Genomic DNA, 19,004 nt, shown 5'->3' with positions numbered 1-19,004 from the left:
AAACATGTGAGCAGAACATACACATGCATACATACATACACATGTACACCCCCACACATGTGAGCAGAACATACACATGCATACACACATACATGTACACCCCCACACATGTGAGCAGAACATACACATGCACATGTGCACACACATACATACACATGTATACCCCTGCACATGCACACATGCATACACACACATGTGTACCACCACACATGTGAGCAGAACATACACAAGCACATGTGTACACACACACACACACACACACACACGCACACACACACATGCACACACACACACAAGCACACACACAGAGGAAGTTTTAAAAATGGATTGGCACTCTCAGGCTTCATGATCACATCAGAGAGATCAGATGCCGGCACCTTTGGTGGGGACTCAGAGCTGAAGGGGTCTGAAGAATCACTTCGGCAGCTCTGACTGACCCGGAGGCCTGCACTGTGTCTGGCAGAAGGAGTTCTTAGAGTTCTTTTGGTTCACACAGCCCCCAAGAAATAAGCCTACCTGAAGGAATCTGCTGCAAGACTAAACATGTTGACTCAAAAACCACCTAAGGAAAGTGCTCTTTTAGTTAGCACACTCTTTGCTTCATTGACTTTTAGCATCTATTATAACACAAACCTTATTTACATATGATATATAAAATGTATTATAACCTGGTCCTGCTTCTTAAATTGAAACAATGAGGCTCTGAAATTCCCCACATTGTGTTTATAATTGAGGCCTAGGGATGAGTGAAGTAAACTCTGCAGGGTCTTCTAGATTACTTAGCAAGATAGCTCATTCAAAGTCTAATAAGGATGACTTTGGAATTTATTCATTAAAAGGCATAGCATAGGGCCTGGGCTGCAGAGATCAGTTGGCAAGGCAACTGTATTTCAAGCATGGAGACCTGAATTCAATCCCCAGAAACTCACACCAAAAAACCAGATATGTTGGCCCCTGCTTATAATCCCAGGTGGGAAGGCAGAGGCAGGAGGACCCCAGGATGTGCTGGTTTCCAGCAGAGACTGCTGAGTGTGCTCTAGGCCAGTCTCAAAACCCCAAAAGGCATCCAGACAGCTCCTCCATAAAGACACAGGGGTTGTCTGTTGGCCTTCACAGGAACATGTTTCATGCACATGTGGGCAGAGAGAGGGGAGAGAGAGCAGGAGAGAGAGAGAGAGAGAGAGAGAGAGAGAGAGAGAGAGAGAGAGAGAGAGAGAGAAAGAGAGAGAGAGAAGAGGAAAGAGAGAGAGAGGAGACAGAGAGAGGAGAGAGAGGGGAGAGGGGAGAGAAATAAACAGAGAGAGGGAGGGAGGGAGGGAGGGAAGAAGGAGGAAGAGGAGAGAGAGGGGAGAGAGGACAGAGGGGAGAGAGAGGAGACAGAGAGATCAGAGAGGAGAATGGAGAGAGGGGGGAGAGACAGAAACAGATAGAGAGAGATCAGAGAGGAGAATGGAGAGAGGGGGGAGAGACAGAAACAGATAGAGAGGGAGAGGAGAGGAGAAGGGAGGGGAGGGGAGGAGAGGAGAGGAGGGGAGAGGGAGGGAGCACAGGTTTTGCAAAGTAGTCCCATCCAGGAGGTATCAGAGACCTGTATTGTTTAGAGAAATAGCTTTTGATGGTCTAGACTTGCTGACTGGTGTAGGAACACAGCAGCCCCAGCCTGAAGGTGGGGTGGGCCTGTTTAGGGGCTGCACACTGAGCTCTGGCATCAGCCTTGCCTTCATGCTAAGGTAGCATTTAGAGATTTACCTGGTAGTAACATTGCTGTGGAGTGGTACTCAACACCACTATCCATGGCCATTAACATTTATGGCACAATTCATTCAGGGTTTATGAGTCCTTCATATTCCCTTTATGAACCCAAACAAAAAAAAATGTCAGTGCTGGGAATGCCATACACAAAAATCCCTTTGATTTCTTTTTTCATATTAATATTTACCAAACTTCTAAAGGCCAGGAGAGAAGGTCAATGAATTTCAAGCACTCTACGCACCTTAGAGGCCTCTATGTACTCTCTAATGGACTTTCTTATTCCAGGGTGGTACTGTCTTCTTTGGCAGGCTTTGGGAGAATATAATTTAGGCACAAAGACTAGACATACTATGATACACAGTGCCACCAATGGGACTGCTTAGCTACCTATCCCATCTCAATTCCATCTGAATTGTGAAGAAGAGGAGGAGGAGCAAACAAACTTATTTCTTACTCAAGTGAAGTCTACTGTGTTTGGAAGCTTTTCTGAATAATGAATTCTGGTTTCATCCATGTGACCACTCCTAGGACCCCTTCCTCCCGTCTACAAACAGGACACCCTTGCAAAGGTCTCTGTGCATCTAACCTTGGAGTAGAGCACATCACAGCCACCATGTTGCATTTCTAGAATGCAGCATGTGGTTGTGTGGACTGCAAAGGATGCTGATAAATTCTGTAAAAGATGTTTCATAAGCACAAAGCCAATCTCTGTCCATGGTGTTCCTGTGTCAAGGCAGATGGGGTTCCTACTTGTATAGGGGTGTTGTTTGGGTGTAGCCAGATAGACAATGGATGTTCAAACAGATGTATGGATGGTGTTAATGGGAAATCCTGGAAGGAAACGCTGGGAAGTACTGGATTCTAAATGAGTGGCAGATAGAAGGAAACTCTAGCAAGGACACTGAGAGGAAGAGTGTCAAGTGAGAAGAAATTGGTCTCACACCTGGACGAAGGTCAACCATGCAAAGACCAGAGAAGAACTTTATAGATGGGAAACAAGCAACAGGTAACAAACAGGCTCAGTGTGCTCACTGGGCTGAAGAACAAAGGCACTGCTGGCCTGAGCTGACTGACTGGGTTCAGAAGAGGAATGGATGAGCTGAGGAAGAAACAGGCATGAAGAACTGGAATCTGCCCGCTCCCTTTCTTCCTCCCCTCCCCCTCCCCCTCCCCCATCCTCTCCCTCCCTCCCTTCCTCCCTCCCTCCCTCCCCCAAGGCCACTAGGCCTGAATACAGGGTTACTTGTGCTTAGAAATTAGATACAGCATCTCACTTAATCTTTTTCATGAATCTTGAAATACATGTTACTGTTTTTCCCTTTAGCGACAAGGACATGGAGTTTGAGAAAATTTAAATAAGTTCTTCAAGGTCATGCAGCTGATGGAGTAGCTGCTTCAGCCTCCTGCGGGCCGAGGCGACAGGCACAGAGGACCGAGTTAAACTAAGGCATTTCAGATTGTTTCTTTTGATTTTTTAAATCCTGCAGTAAACATGCTTGACTCTTACTTTAAGAGTTTTGTCACATCTATCACTGTCTGTTATGAATTGTTGCTGTGTAAGAGAAGTTATGAAAGTTAACCCAATCCACTTTGGATGGTGTCTCAGTTGCTTCCCCTGTGTTTGGACCAAGCCCCCAAGAACATCTGTCTGCAAGGAAGGAGGGGCTTATTTGGGCTCACCGCTCCAGGGTACCGTCCATCATAGTGGGTGTGTGTGGGGGTCATGGTGACAGGGTTTGAGGCACTGGTCACAACTTAAGCATTCAGGATGCTGAGAGACAATGCTTGTCATTCCAGTTGCCTTTTCTTTCTGAGGCCGTCCAGGAAGTGGTGCTATAGACTTTTAGGGTGAGTCAGTCACCCCTCCCAAGCGTGACAGAGGCTGACCTAACCTAGACAATCAATCACAGATGTGCCTGGAGGCCCATCTATTTGGCAGTGCCAGACACTGTCAAATTGACAATCAGTTTTAAGTATCACATACGGAAATTCCCCTTCAACGTTGAGCAGCCTCGTTCCAGATTTAACTAAGGAGTATCTACCTCGTGCCATGTAACTTACTCCCTTTTAAATAGGATCTAGCTTTCTCCCTCCAGAGCTTTCATTTGTTCTCAGAGACCCTGTGTTTATTTTGTTGCTCTCTAATTTTTGTAAGTTTTATTAATTAATCTGAAGCTTATTCGGAAGCATAGATGACCATGCAAAACCAAGACCTGTTTGTTTCATTTCAAAGTGTAGACCACCAAAAACCCTCAGGCAACTAAGGATGTGAGCTGTTGGGACACTCTGGTCTAGCCTTATCCCCTGGTGCCTTCCCTTACAATGCACCTCTTATGTTTGTCTGCCAAAGAAGCTCACTTCTGAACCCTGGACAGAAAGGTCATTCCGCATGTGTCTAGGTAGCAGAGTCATCCTTTGCTTCATTTCCATAGTGATACAGGTTTTCAAGAGAACCAGACCCATTGCAAAATGTTGCTGTGTGAGAAACATTGTCTATGTCAGATGCTTCCGTGCTAAATGTTGAAATTACTCAAAGAAATATCTATCTCGGGCCCGGAAATCCCCCTTCCATTCCCCTTCATTCTGTAAATGCACATGGCAGAGTCAGGGCATTTAAAAGTAAAAGACATTTATTTTAAAAAAAAAAGTAGTTTTTTTTCCTTTAAAGATAGCAGGAGCCCTTCCAGGCACTAATCTCCGGTGATCCCAGCTAAGAGAGACATCAGTCCTTCCAGGCCCCAAACTCCAGCGATCCCAATCAGCTTCAGGAAGGAAGGAGACCAGTGGAGACAGAAAGACACCACCAGCACCCACTGGAAGAAGAAATGGGAAGAAGACAGAATAAGAGCTCACTCAGCAGTCAAAAGACCAACATGACTCTACCAGAATCTAGGGAACCAACGCCAGCAAGACCTGAAAAGCACTACATAGATAAAGCAGAGGAGACAGACCATAAAAATCATTTTATGAAGATGATAGAGACCCTCAAAGAAGAAACGAGGAAATCCCTTAAAGAAATAGAGGAAAAAACAAACAAAAAATCCATGAAATGGGGGGAAAATTCAAGAAATAAACAAATCCTTCAAATAATCTAAAGAGTACCAAGAAAAAACAACCAAACAAATGAAGGAAACAACTCAAACAGTTGAAGGATTGAAATCTGAAATAGAAACGATAAAGAAAACGCAGAACGAGGGGATGCTGGAAATGGAAAAGCTGGGTAAACAATCAGGAACTACAGATGCAAGTATCACCAATAGAATACAAGAGATAGAAGAGAGAATATCAGGTGTTGAAGACTCATTAGAGGATATACAGTCATGAACCAAAGAAAATCTCAAAACCAATAAATCCCTAACACAAAATATCCAGGAAACATGGGACACCGTGAAGAAGCCAAACCTGAGAATAATAGGTATAGAAGAAGGCGAAGAAATACAGCTCAAAGGTACAGAAAACATATTCAACAAAATCATAGAAGAAAACTTCCCTAACCTAAAGAAGGATATGCCTATGAAAATACAAGAATCTTACAGAATACCAAATAGGCTGGACTAGAAAAAGAAGTCACCTCGCCATATAATAATCAAAACATCAAACCTACAGAATAAAGAGAAAATATTAAGAGCAGCTAAAGAAAAAGGCCAAGTAACATATAAAGGCAGACCTATCTGAATTACACCTGACCACTCAATGGAAACGATGAAAGCCAGAAGATCCTGGATAGATGTCCTACAAATGCTAAGGGAACAAGGATGCCAGCCCAGACTACTATATCCAGCAAAGCTTTCAATTACCATAGATGTATAAAACAAAATATTCCATGACAAAGCCAGATTTAAACAATACGTGTCCATGAATCCAGCTCTACAGAAAGTGCTAGAAGGAAAACTTAGATCCTAGGAAGATAACTACACTCACAAAGACACAGGCAATATATAATCCCACTTTACATAACACCAAAAGAAAAAGGGAGGAGAAACTACACAAAATAACTTCACTACCAATAAATCAAGCACAAACAAGAATCATCAATCAATGGTCATTGATATCCCTCAATGTCAATGGCCTCAACTTGCCTATAAAAAGACACAGACTAGCAGAATGGATACGAAGACAGAACCCATCCTTCTGCTGCATACAAGAAACACATCTCAACATCAAAGACAGATGGTATCTCAGGGTAAAGGGTTGGGAAAAGATTTTCCAATTAAATGGACCCAAGAAACAAGCAGGTGTAGCAATCTTAATATCTAACAAACTAGACTTCAAATTAGAATCAATCAAAAGAGATGAAGAAGGACATTTCATATTCATCAAAGGAAAAGTCCATCAAGATGAATTCTCAATTTTAAACATCTATGCTCCAAATACAAAGGCACCTACATTTGTGAAAGAAACATTACTAAAGCTCAAATCGCACACACTAATAGTAGGAGACTTCAACACTCCGCTCTTACCACTAGACAGGACCTCCAGAGAAAAACTTAACAAAGAAACAAAAGAACTAATAAAAGTTATGACCCAACTGGGTTTAACAGACATCTATAGAACATTCCACCCAAACACAAAGGGATATACCTTCTTCTCGGTGCCACATGGAACCTTCTCTAAAATTGACCACATAATAGGGAACATAGCAAATCTCCACAGATACAAAAAAATTGGAATAACCCCCTGTTTCCTCTCAGACCACCATGCATTAAAATTAGAATTCAACAATAACACAAATCACAGAAACCCCACAAACTCATGGAAATTGGACAATGCTCAATTGCACCATTCCTGGGTAAAGGAAGAAATGAAAAAAGAAAGTCTTCCTGAAATTCAATGAGAATGAAGACACAACATACGCAAACCTATGGGACACTTTGAAAGCAGTGCTGAGAGGAAAGTTCATAGCACTAAGTGCCCACATGAAAAAACTGGAGAACAGTCATACTAGAGAATTAATAGCACAGCTGAATGTTCTAGAACAAAAAGAAGCAAACTCCCCCAGGAGGAGCAGACGCCAGGAAATAATCAAATTGAGGGCTGAAATCAATCAAGTAGAAACCAGGAGAACATTGAGAAGAATCAATGAAACAAAGAGTTGGTTCTTTGAGAAAATCAACAAAATAGACAAATCTCTGTCCAAACTAACCAAAAGACAGAGAGAGAGCATGCTAATTAACAAAATCAAAAATGAAAAAGGGGACATAACAACGGACTCTGAGGAAATCCAGAGAATCATCAAGGCATACTTTGAAAATCTGTACTCCACAAAATTTGAAAATTGAAAGGAAATGGACAATTTCCTGGATAGATATCACTTGCCAAAACTAAATCAAGAGCAGATAAACAATCTAAACAGACCTATAACCCTTAATGATAGAAGCAGTCATCAAAAGTCTCCCAAACAAAAAAAGCCCAGGCCCAGATGGCTTCAGTGCAGAATTCTACCAGAAATTCAAAGAAGAGTTAATTCCAATACTCCTCAAAGTATTCCACACAATAGAAGCAGGAGGCTCACTGCCAAACTCTTTTTACGAGGCTACAATTACCTTGATACCCAAGCCACAAAAAGACACAACTAAGAAAGAAAACTATAGACCAATGTCCTTCATGAATATCGATGCAAAAATACTCAATAAAATACTAGCAAACCAGATTCAAGAACACATCAGAAAAATCATCCACCATGATCAAGTAGGCTTCATCCCAGGAATGCAGGGATGGTTCAACATTAGAAAATCTATCAATGTAATCCACCATATAAACAAACTGTGAAAGAAAAACCACATGATCATCTCACTAGATGCTGAAAAAGCCTTTGACAAAATCCAGCACCCATTCATGATAAAGGTCCGAGAGAGATCAGGGATAACAGGAACATACCTGAATATAATAAAAGCTATATACAGTAAACCAACAGCTAACATCAAACTAAATGGAGAGAAACTCAAAGCAATTCCTCTAAAATCAGGAACAAGACAAGGCTGTCTACTCTCTCCATATCTCTTCAATATTGTACTTGAAGTCCTAGCTACAGCAATAAGACAACAAAAGGAGATAAAGGGGATACAAATAGGAAAAGAAGAAGTCAAACTTTCACTATTTGCAGATGATATGATAGTTTACATAAGTGACCAGAAAAACTCCGCAAGGGAACTCCTAGAGCTGATAAACACCTTCAGCAAAGTGGCAGGATACAAGGTAAACTCAAAAAAATTAGTGGCCCTATTATATACAGATGATGAAGTGACTGAGAAAGAAATCAGAGAAACCTCACCCTTTACAATAGCCATAAACAGCATCAAATATCTGGGGATAATGTTAACCAAGTAAGTGAAAGACCTGTATATCAACAACTTGGAGTGTTTAAAGAAAGAAATCAAAGAGGATACCAGAAAATAGAAAGATCTCCCATGCTCTTGGATTGGTAGGATCAACATAATAAAAATGGCAATCTTGCCAAAAGCAGTCTACAGATTCAATGCAATCCCTATCAAAATTCCGGCACAATTTTTCACAGACCTGGAAAGAACATTATTCAACTTTATATGGAAAAACAAAAGGCCCAGGATAGCCAAAACAACCCTATACAATAAAGGAACTTCAGGAGGCATCACCTTACCTTATTTCAAGCTCTATTATAGAGCGATAGTCCTGAAAACAGCTTGGTATTGGCACAAATATAGGCAGGTAGACCAATGGAACCAAATTGAAAACCCTGATTTTAACCCACACACCTATGAACACTTGATTTCTGACAAAGTAGCTAAAACTATACAATGGAAAAAAGAAAGCATCTTCAACAAATGGTGCTGGCATAACTGGGTACTGATATGCAGAAGACTGCAGATAGATCCATGTTTATCGCCTTGTACAAAGCTTAAGTCCAAATGGATCAAAGATCTCAACATAAATACAGCCACACTGAAACTTTTAGAAGAGAAAGTGGGAGATACTCTTCAACGAGTTGGTACAGGAGACCACTTCCTGAACATAACACCAGTGGCACAAACACTGAGATCGACAATTAACAAATGGGACCTCATGAAACTAAAAAGCTTCTGTAAGGCAAAGGACACAGTCAACAAGACAGAAAGGCAGTCCACAGAATGGGAAAAGATATTCACTGACCTCACATCTGACAGAGGGCTAATCTCCAAGATTTACAAAGAACTCAAGAAGCAAGTCTCCAAAACACCAAAGGATCCAATTAAAAAGTGGGCTACAGAACTAAACAGAGAATTCTCAATAGAGGAGGCTAAAATGGCCAAGAGTCACTTAAGAAAGTGCTCAACATCCTTAGCCATCAGGGAAATGCAAATCAAAACAACTCTGAGATACCATCTTACTCCTGTCAGGATGGCTAAAATCAAAAACACCGAAGACAATTTATACTGGAGAGGATGTGGAGAGAGGGAACACTCCTCCACTGCTGGTGGGAGTGCCAACTCCTACAGCCACTTTGGAAAGCAGTATGGAGATTCCTCAGGAAAATGGGAATCAATCTACCACAAGACCCAGCAATTCCACTCTTAGGCATATATCCAAAGGAGGCAAATTCATACAACAAGGGCATCTGTTCCACTATGTTCATAGCAGCATTATTTGTAATAGCCAGAACCTGGAAGCAATCTAGATGCCCCTCAACTGAACAGTGGATAGAGAAAATGTGGTACATTTACACAATGGAATATTACTCAGCAGAAAAAAAACAATGGAATCTTGAAATTCTCAGGTAAATGGATAGCACTGGAAGAAACCATCCTGAGTGAGGTAACCCAGTCACAAAAAGACAAATATGTACTCACTCATATATGGATTTTAGACATGGATCAGGAGAGTGCCAGTCTGCACTTCCAATGACAGAGAGTCTGGGAAACAGGAAAGAACCTAAAAGATATGCATGGTACCCAGGAGAAGAGAAATGAGGCAAGATCCTCTGAACAGATGGGGAACACGGCGAGGGGTGGGGGGGAGGGGGACCTGGGAAATAGAGAGGGGGAGAAGTGGTAGAAAGAGTAGGTTGTGGAAGAACAGGAAGGTTGATGGGGTGGGGGGTAAGATAGGGGGAAGAGGGAATCATAGGTTAGAAGACAGATCAGGCACCATTGTGACCCCTAGTGATTTAAACAGATGACACCAATTGGCAAGCTAAGCAATAGTGTAGAGACCACCTCGAATGCCCATTCCTGATAGTGAACTTGATGTCTATAACCATCCTGGAGCCTTCATCCAGTGACTGATGGAAGCAGAGGCAAACACCCACAGTTAAATACTGAACAGAACCCAAGGAACCCAGTGACAGAGAGGAACAAAGAGCAAATTGGCAAAGAATGGGCTGGCAAAACCAGCAGAGACAGCTGATCTGAAGAGGAGAGAGCTCTTGGACTCCAGAGCCAAGAGGGGACTGATCCAGACCTCCTGAATGTGAGAGTCAATGAGGAGGCCTGGGCTACCTATGGGGTCCTGAGCAGTGGATCAGTGTTTATCCCTTGAATACTAACAGACATCGTGTGTCCATAACACAAAGAGGGTTGCTCTCTCTGCCTGGACTTTTAGGGAAGTGCCTGGACCCTACCCTGAGTGAAATGATAGACTCTAGATATCCCCTATGTGGAAGGAATTGGCAATAGGGTGGGAGGATCGGGGGTGGGGGGTGAGGGGTGGGGGAGGTACAGGAGGAGGGGAGGGAGAGGGAACTGGGATTGACATGTAAAACAAGCTATTGAAAAAAAAAAGATAGCAGGAAGAAACACCGTATTTGGCTTACAGGTTCCAGTCCATCATTGAGAAGAGCCAGGGCGGTAACTCAAGGCAGGACCTGAAGTAGAGGCCAGAGGAATGTGCTTACTTGACATGTGCCCCCGTGGCTCGCAGCTTGCTTCCTTACAGCATCCAGACTACCTCTCAGTGGTGGAACTGTGGTCACCGTGGGTTGGGTTGGGCGCTCCCCTGTCAATCTTTGAGTGATAGAAACTCTCACAGACTTGCCCATAGGCCAGTCAGAGAGAGAATAGTCCCTAATTGAGGTTCCCTCCTCCAAGATACTCTAGCTTGTGTCACTTTGAAGAAGATCAACCCCCACACACTCCATGAGTATTAAAAAGAAAAAAGGAAAGAAAATTAGAGGGCTTTGGAGGCTGTAAATTCTACTCACCATTCATCTCCTCTTGAATTTCCCCCTTTTCTGTTATATCTTGTGAGGGTGGACCCCACAATGAGCAAATGGTGAGGGGTTTAGGATCTAAATTTGTGCCCCAATTTTGTCAATTGATGTATTTGATTACTCTGGGGAAAAAGAAATCATTTGTAAATCTTGGCCTGATTTTCTTCTCTGAAAATTATAACATAGATGAAATATTTAATAAATTCTTAATGCTTTATTAATGGGAACCTGCTAACATGATTGAAATCAAACTGCTGTAATTGGATCGAGAGCTGATCAATTTTCTCTTAAAGGCATGTCGCATCCTGCTTATATGGCTCTGTCTATTCTGTGCTCTTCTGTCATGCCTGGATCAGCCTCAATCAAGCTGTCTCTTATTTTGCCTCCTTTAGAGTTGCTTGTATATCTCTCCTAGGAATGACTGTTTAAGAGAACTATGGACAAGCCACGGACTTTTTCTTATCTCTATCCTCCCATAAACTGCAGTATCTCTCACCCCTTCATACCTGTCTTTAGTCTTCCAGGCTCCTCCCAGCAGTGCTCTCCCCGCCCCCATGAAAACCCTTCCTTCCTATTTATTTCCAGTACTCGCTGTGCTTCCCAACTCTGAGTCAACTGGTGCCCACTTCCCAGTTCCAGGAATGAGAGATGTTGCTTGACGTCCTCTTGATTTTGGGTCATTTGAGGCAGCTCCTTCCCTGGCAAGCACCCTCTGGCTCTGCCATTCTGTGTGGGAGGAAGCATTGCCTCAAGTGCAAGGAGACTCCTTACGGTGCTGATGTTGCATGAAATTATTTCCAGAGGAAATGCACTTTGAATGGCAAACCACTTGTAATGCATTTTTTTAAAAAGTCATTCTATCTTCATTCATTCATTCATTCATTCATCATTTTTCTTTAGAAAACTATTGTGTGTCACTTGATGTTCCAGGAGGCTAAGGTGCAGAGATCAGCAAAGGATAGCTGCTCAAGGAGTTCTGAATCGAGTAGTTCTAGACGCCTACAGACCGTTTGGATTTGTAATCCTAATGTACAGAAGTTGGGACAGTGTCATGGGACCCTGAGAGTTAGCCACCCATGGAGAAAGGCATCATAACAGGCTCAACAGCAAGGAAGAGGTCTAGTGTGTCCCACATAGCCAGGTATCTGTTACATGAGAGAATTGAGCAAATGAATTCATGTCTCTCTTCTAATTCCATTCTTCTAGAATTCCTATGTTGTTGTGGATCTCTGCTACCTGTAAAGTCAATGTGCTAGTTCCACAGAAAACATGTCTCTGAGCTTGAATAGTCTACCCACCATACTGTGTGATTAAGAGTAATGCTCTGAAGTGCTATTTGACAAGATTGTAAGATCACATCTTGCCTCATCGTAAGATCTGTGATCAGCTACTGATGCCTTGTATGGCGAGTAGGAAGAGGTAGGATTATGAATACCATGAATATACTCTCTTTATTCTGATCTAGAGATTAAATTAGTAAGATATCCAAAACTTTCTTTAAAAATGAATTACTAATAGAAAATCCATACCTTGGAAGTGAGAGTGTCAGTTTATGAGTATTTCCTCTCACTGAACATAAAATCCTGGATCTTGGTGGTTTGATTTTTTTGTAGCAACTAAATTCACTTTCTATAACCAATAAAATCCACCACTTGTGTCTTTTGGGGGTCCCAAGGGTAAACATATTCAGTTGTCTCAAACAAATTATATTTCACATACTCTACTCCTAGCCCATTACCCATTGCGGTAACCCTCGAGCATGTCCCCTTCCCTAAAGTAGAAGGTCTTAGAGGGTAGGAGCCACCACAGTATAATACAGATCCTTGTCCCACAGCTAGTACAGACTCAGTATATGAGATGTTTATTGGATATGCACTGTCTGAAGTGATAAGGAAAATAATGGCAGTTTGTTTAAGTTGCTTGCCTGTCAAAGACTGTTCAGAAAGTTGACATTTGCAGACCATAAACAAGATATGGCAGAATGTAGGATATCCACTCAGATCTGACAGTTCACAGGGAAGGAAAGTTTAGAAGTGGTGTTATTTCTGAAGTGAAACTTTATGACTCTTACCTATGACTCCATAAAAAGTTGACTTTTCATTTACACAACGGAAATGAATATTAAAGGATTCATAAAGACTACCAGAGAAATATGAAGTCAGTCTGATGGATTAAAGTTTTCAATGCCAAGAATGAGAGTACAACATCTATTGACTTGGCTCAGCATGTAACCGATTTTGCTGACTATAATGCAGACTGTGGGTATAGGATTCATTTATGTAGATTCTTACTGCACAGCCCATGGTAATTCTTGTAATGCATTTAGATACTGTTTAATAAAACTGTAAAAATTTATAATTTCCTATTGTATTTCCATCTTCCATTTTCCTTTCATCCTGTTTTCACAGGGCAGGCTACTCCCATTGCTGGGTGTAACTTGATGAGAAATGTCATCATTCATTGAATTGTTTAGAGAAATATTTCAATTCTAGGAAGTGCTTCCCTGTAACTCAAGCTCAACAATCTTTTAAAGCAGCGGCTTATTTCTGCCCTCACCAAGGCGGCAAGCTCCATTCCAGACCTCACTATGGATGGGAGTGTTGACTATAAGAATGGCCGTGAATGTGGAAACTTCAGTTGAAGTGATTTTAATTATAAAATCAGTGCTTTGGTCTTCAAACCTCAGAAACTTGTATTTGAATGCTGTGAATTGAGTCTCGGGGAGTCTTCCCTTTACTTCCTTTTTCTTTAACATGCACAGTGGGTTAAAGAAACTTCGTGTTTTCTGTATGGGACACGGTTGTTGACTTCTTAAGCATCTGCCTGTGGACCACTTGTCTTAGAGTACAGGGCACTTCCACAACCCCCAGGTGTGAACAGGTTTCGTGTGGATCCACTTCTTTCTGAAGGACAGAAGAGGAATCAATGCTTTTGTAATCTGAGTGTAACTCAAATATAAGCCTCCATCTAGGGGCAGGGGCAGGGGCAGGGACAGGATCAGGGACAGGGACAGGGGCTCAGTCAGCAGTGTTCTCCATGCAAGCCTGAGGACTTAAGTCAGGTGATCGACTCCCACATAGGAAGAAGAGGCAGGTGCAATGGTGCATCTAGAACCCTAACGCTGCTTGTGGGGAGATTGGATTGGGGTAGCGGTGGAGGGAGGAGGACCTGGTGCCCACTGCCCGGGGAAGCATGATAAAGTCGGTGATCCCTAGGTGAAATAAGGGACCCTTTCTCAAAAACAAAGTGAATAGCAGCAGAAGTTGACACCCACTATAGACCTCTGGTACACACACACACACACACACACACACACACACTTACTTATTTATGTACACACACATAATTAATAAAGAGAAACAGTATGTGTACACATGTATTATCAACCTGATTTTAAAGTATTGCTTCCCTAGTTAACATACGCTAGGACTTTGTCTTTATTAATTAATATGCAAAATGGCAACATAAAATGTGTGTAGAGGGACAGAACCAACCTGAAAAGCCAGGAGTTAGGCACTGGCTCCCTTCTTTCAGACTTGAAATTCTAATCATTCCAGATAGAGATGCAGTGGATTAAAGCCCTCTCTTCTGGCCAGAGTTCTATCTGAGGAAGTTAGTGGATACTGGGGTGGTGGTGGTATATGTCTCTAAAAATACAACTTCTAGCACTTTTTTGTAACCATAAAAAATGTACTGAGACTATATGCTCATGAGTTTCATATGATTTAAATAGGAAGGGATTACCCCCCTCCAGAGTAAACAGCATCCTTCCTGTGTGTATTTTAATGTAAACTCGGGGTGAATCTGTTTTATGACTTAGCTCAGATGGCCTCTCCTGGTCTGAGACTGAGAACCGGGTTTCCTGGTTGACTCTCCCAGGGTCCTCTTCCTTCATGGCTGGAGAATGGTGACTGCCAGCTTTTGTTGAAAACTCACACATAAGGAGAACTATCGGTCCACCACTAAAATGGTTTTATTTGTGTGTATTTCTAAAATAAATACGTTTGGGTAGTAACTGTGGTTTAGCACATATGGCAGTTTATGCTTTCGTGATAATAACAACTCCCAAAGAGAGAACTCTCTTTTGTAAGAAAGCCAGACAAATTTTGAAGTACAAAAACTACATGATAATATATTATATTCAAACCAGGGTCCAGCATTTATTGTACTGTTTGTTTCACATATTTGTTTAGTGTCAGTGGTCGATTTGAGGGTGTATTATTTTATCTGCTTATCACATTCCCTAAGAGATAATAAAATTAATCAGAATAAGTAGGCTATAATCTGAGGATCTTCAGCAGTTTAGTAAGATTTAAATAATATCTCTTATTTTATCTAAGCCATTCATATTTGCTAAATGTGTTCTAGGTCAGTATCATTTTGTCTGTGTCAGTATTTGGTATTCATAGACCATTTGAAGTCATTAGTTCTTCACTATGAAGACGATTCTGTAAGATTTCCAATGCCATGTGCTCTAATGGGAGAGGGCTAAAGAATCTGGGGCCTCAACTACTGAACTTCCATGACCCCAGATTGGGAAGAAAGGAATTAAGTGAATGCTGGGTTTTATTTGTTTTGTTTTGTTTTTTATGTTTAATTGTTGGAGCTATGTATTCTGCCTCCAGAGGCCTGCTGTCTGAATTGATCTCATTCTTAGATGGGACATTACCGAACTGGAGCATTCCTTGGACACACTGTATCTGGGAAGAGCGTTGGGACAATTAATATCGGTAACAGCTAAAGTTTGTGTGTGTGGAGGGAGACATGGCATGGTCATGTGTGGACATGTGCCTTTGTGTGATGGTGTACACACACATATACAAACACATGAGTGAATGCTAGAGAACAACCCCATGTCTTATTCCTCAGGCACCTTCCCTTCTCCGTGTCCTGGAACTTTCCATGTAGGCTAGGTTGACTGGCTAGCGGGCCCCAGGGATCCTTCTTTCTCTTCCTCCCCAGCACTGCGATTTCAAACCTACCACCATGCCCAATGTTTTTAATGTAGATTCTAGAAATTGAACTTGGGTCCTTAGACTCGCCATGCAAGCTTTCACTGACTGAGTCATCTCCCCAGCACATGAATAAAAACTTTTAAATGCCTCTTCATTTAATTGAATACACTTTCATATAGGTTTTCTGGAGATAGAAGGTAAAAGTTGAAAGTCACAAGCTGACCCAGTATCCTCAAATCATAGCTTCAGCCCAAACAGTCTGCTCTGTACTATTTTACCAACACACTGTGACAAGAATTCAACTAAGTAGGAGAAGCAGAGCAAAGCCCATCATTAATCAGGGTATTACAAAAGCCCTGTCCTAATGCTTCAAATGACTGTTGAACAAATATAATTAAGCTCCAAAAGTAACTCATCAGATTTAGATCATTATATGTTATACATTATAATTTAATCCTTTTGGGTTTGAGTATTACTATAAGAACAGTGCTACTTTAAAGAAAAAAATGTGGTGTTTCACAAATCAAATGATTGGTAGTTCTAATTTGGTAATGATATGTCTCCCAGAGTAAGCTAAGCAAACAGAGTGTCTGCCTTTTGTGTGTGGATCCTAGCCAAGTGTGTGTCTCTCTGGTGCCCCGATGCTCTTGGAGTCTGCCTTCCACCAGCTGAGCTGGCTGTCCCCACACCTTGCTTCGAGTCTGCCCTTCCAGACCTGCACGACCCCTGCCGCCACTTCAGCTCCCTGCCTCTGTGTGTGTGTGTGTGTGTGTGTGTGTGTGTGTGTGCGATATATGGGCACCCTGTGGAGGGGTACCCATGCACATGGGAGAGTGCATGAATGTAGACATCCCAGGCTATTGTTACATGTCTTCCTGGTCGCCTTCCCACCTTACAAATGGAGGCAGAGTCTGAGAATAGCACCCAGAACTTAACTGATTCAGGGAGTCTGGGTAGCTGGCTGCTCGGTGCATCCTTATGCCTCTGCTTTTACCACTGCTATGCCTGTTGTACCCTCACACGGATACCTGGGACCTAAACTCGGATCCTTACCCGCTGAGCCGTCATCCAGAACCCTTTTCATAGGATTTTGTGTCTGCTCCCTGTCCCGGGCAGGTCTTACAGGTCTTTAGAGATTCCAGATGCAGCTAGCATATTAAAACAGGGTCTATGGAGTCAATAAGAATTTTAAAGCCAAGTTTAGAAGTGCTGTAATTCAGTGGCAGTGGTGACTCAGGTCTCGTAAATGAAAAGCTGTTCTGCAGATTAAAACCAAATCAATATATGCTAAATGACTGGGTGCCTGTGTTCTCCAGGCAGCTTGGTCAACCTCCCTCGTCCTCCGGGTCTGCCCAAATCTTCCAAGAAAATACTGTGCCAATATCTAAGTCTCTTTCTCCACCACCTTAAAGTTTGGGATTTGCAGGGACTCTTTGTTTTATTAAGGAGCAAAGGAGCTTTGTAAAGAAACACCATCTGTTTATAGGAAGCAAGGAGGCTTTCCCCCACATAACCCACTAGGGCTTTCTTTCTCTAAAGCTACGTACACTGTCCTTTCTGTTGAGTCTTTCTTGTACTACTGGGCCACAGATGAACTCCACCTGACTCTCAGATCACAAGCTCCAAATGGACTCCTTGCCTGAAAACATATCAAAACTCAAAAGAAAAATGAAATAATTAAGAAATGAGCCTAATGGTGGGAAATCATGTATAGTACACACGCTGTAGATTTAATTAGCAGCTCATAGCGGTTGTGTTTGGGGTTGACAGGGCAGGACCGTGAGCAAAAGGAAGCTCGGCTTTGTCTGCTGTAGAACTCACTGGCTGGAACTTTCCCTTCACGCTGCCTGTGTTCTCTTGCTTGTGAGCATTCCTGCAACCCACATGTGAACCGCTAGATGAATGTCACATCCCTGTGTGTCACTGTGCTAAGTGTGCAAATACAAGACATGTGCCAAATTTCACACCTCTCCAGGCATCCAGTTCTGGGGTGAGTGTGCAGTGCCTACACCTATGTGTTGCTCTCATCCTGTGCACGCCCTTTGCATGTTTGCATTGCATCTCCCCTGCTTCCCTTCCGTGTCCAAATGACTAACATATGCTCCTGTAATCTCGAAAGCAATGTTTCTACAGATTTCTTAAATAAAACGTGCGGCAAAGAGATGGGTTTCTGTAACGTGCTTACTTCACAGGCAGAGAGCCTGAGTTCAGATCCCCAGCACCAGAGTAGTAGAAAACACATCTGCTATCCCAGCACTGGTGAGGTGGAGAAAGGCAGATTCTTAGATGTCACTGGACAAATTGATGAGATACAGCTCCAGTGAAAGACCATCACCCCCCCCAAAACTAACTAAATAAATAAGTGAAGTATGGGTATTTAAGGAAGTGATTAAGACCTTGATGTTAACCTCTGGCCTCTACATGCACACACACACACACACACACACACACACACGCATGCACACATGTACACATTCACATACTTACTCAGATACGCATGTATAACCATACACACACACATGCATACACATATATTCATGCACACACATGAATATTAACACATATACATTCGCACTCACACACACATGCACCCATACATGCATATTCACACACATGCACACACGAATGCACATTCACACACATTCTGCATACTCAGATATAGACATACATGTATACCCATATATACACACATGCATACACATATATCCATCCATGCACACACACATGAATATTCATATACATACATGGACATTCACACACATACATGCACATTCACACACATACTGTATACTCAGATACACATATACATGTATACCCATATACACATACATGCATACATACATTCACATTCACACATATACATGCATACACATGCACATTCACATGCGTTTATGCATACTTGATACATATATGCATACACAGATTAATGCATACATATACAACATGTATAAACATACATATATGAATACATACAAACATGCACATTCACACACATGCATGCACACCCACATACATACAAACATACACTCAGGAATTTCTATGTGCTTTTTATTTTTGAGATTATAATATTATTTGCATTTTTCCTTTCATTTTCCTGTTTTCCTCACTCCACACTCTTTTTTTTTTTTTTTTTCGAG

At 42.0% G+C, this 19,004-nt stretch overlaps 1 protein-coding gene and 1 long non-coding RNA gene across 4 annotated transcripts in view; one reads left to right on the top strand and one right to left on the bottom strand.

The window, feature by feature from the left end:
• The window catches only part of Rbms3 (RNA binding motif single stranded interacting protein 3), a 775,988-nt gene that overhangs the window by 46,161 nt on the left and 710,823 nt on the right, over positions 1 to 19,004 (top strand). The gene's annotated exons all lie outside the window — the stretch shown is intronic.
• Positions 13,291 to 19,004, bottom strand: part of LOC121137563 — a 29,529-nt gene continuing 23,815 nt past the window's right edge. Inside the window, exons 2-3 of the long non-coding RNA XR_005874846.1 lie at positions 16,921 to 17,035; positions 13,291 to 13,815 (exon numbers count right to left, since the gene is read on the bottom strand). This is a non-coding gene — a long non-coding RNA (uncharacterized LOC121137563). The remainder of the gene's footprint in view (positions 13,816 to 16,920; positions 17,036 to 19,004) is intronic.

This window comes from Mesocricetus auratus, unplaced genomic scaffold (assembly GCF_017639785.1).
Source record: "Mesocricetus auratus isolate SY011 unplaced genomic scaffold, BCM_Maur_2.0 Super-Scaffold_100691, whole genome shotgun sequence".
Lineage (NCBI taxonomy): Eukaryota > Metazoa > Chordata > Mammalia > Rodentia > Cricetidae > Mesocricetus > Mesocricetus auratus.
This window is presented reverse-complemented; position numbering and strand designations above follow the sequence as displayed.